The sequence below is a fragment of the Rhinopithecus roxellana genome, chromosome 18 (assembly GCF_007565055.1).
Source record: "Rhinopithecus roxellana isolate Shanxi Qingling chromosome 18, ASM756505v1, whole genome shotgun sequence".
Lineage (NCBI taxonomy): Eukaryota > Metazoa > Chordata > Mammalia > Primates > Cercopithecidae > Rhinopithecus > Rhinopithecus roxellana.
The window spans coordinates 41,037,241-41,038,675 of NC_044566.1; the positions used below are offsets into that span (position 1 = coordinate 41,037,241).

The 1,435-nt window shown below is 37.6% G+C and overlaps 1 pseudogene; it reads left to right on the forward strand.

Annotated features, from left to right (window-relative positions):
• The first annotated feature begins 685 nt into the window (after window positions 1-685).
• LOC115894543 lies at window positions 686-1,028 on the forward strand (annotated as a pseudogene).
• Window positions 1,029-1,435: the final 407 nt, after the last annotated feature.

A 1,435-nucleotide genomic window follows, 5' to 3' on the forward strand; every position in this document is an offset into this window, starting at 1 on the left:
GGAACTCAAGGAAGCTAATAGAGATTAATGGATCTTTTCTCCTAGAAATATGTTGTGTAAAAAAGGGGAGAGAGAATAGTAGATTGAATGGATGTCGGGGCTGAAAAGAAATTTTCATTTTGTTTTTAAAATACAGGAGACCCAAGTAGGATTTTGGGCAATGAGAAAGAGTAAATACATAATAAAGAACAGGCAAATTATGGAAAAATGTTCCATACAAGGCATGAAAGACTGTGATGGACATAAGTGAATTTGTTAACAGTTGGAAAAATATGGAACATTTCTTGACAATAGAGGGTCATCATAAGTATCATCTTAAATGGTGAAAATAGGCAATTGTAGAGATGGAAAAGACAAATACAAAAAGATAGTCTTAATATCTAAACAAACAAACAAATAAAAAACTGGGAGGTGAGATCATCTTTTGGGAATGTAGGAATGGGGATGAGGTTTAAGAATATATAAAGTTTTTGTTCAGCTGCTATGGGGAATTTGAGAAGCAGATAAAAAATATGAATACAAGAGTTGGCAAGCAATAGTGAGTAACTCAGATATGGAATGATCCAATCAATACTTTTTTTGTGACTTCCTGCAGCAACGTTTGATAGACTAGGAGTATATGTGACAGAATGACAGTAAGGGGAATTCTGTTTCAAGACCTCTGTGAGTCCATGGAGTAGACACTATGAGCAAAGCTTACCTTTCCATGTTGAAATTATTTATGGGCAAGACATTATCACTGAAATTAAATGGTGGCAGACATGTCCAAGGAATATTGTGGGGGATTCCATCCCTTCATCAATCTTGTGATAGATGAATGTGTAGAGATGGCAGCTGGTGGGCAACAGAGCAATAATGGAGTGGTGGTGATACAAGGAAATGGTGTCATCTTGTTAGAAATCTTGGAACAAAGATATATAATGGCTGTGTTCAGGAGAGACATTTATGTCCCCTCTCCAAAGGGCCTGTTTTACTGTGATGTAAATATTGGGTCATGTGTATTTTCATATAAAACTTTTTGTAAGTAAACTTTTGTAACAGTCAAAAAACAAAACAAAACAAAAAAACAATGACAGTAAGGCATCCTAAGTTGGGGACTGAAGAGGGAAGTATGAACGTAAAATTCAGGGAGATGCTAGCAATCTTCAGAATGGGGCAGATTGCCTTAGGAAGAAATTAATCTGCTGTCACTGGAGGGATTTAAGCAAGGCTGGGTGACCACTTCGGGCTGTTGCTTAGGATTCTTGAGTACTGAATGAGTGGTTGGACAACAGGACTTTCTACCCTTTTTATTCTTACATTTTGTGATTCCAGAGTAACATCAAGAGCCTCAAGAATTAGCTGAGCCTGTGGAAGAGGAAAGCAAGCAAGTTCTCAAGCCAAGGCTCCCCTCCAAACCTACTGAATCAAATAACGCTGGGAGCAAGACTTTGGC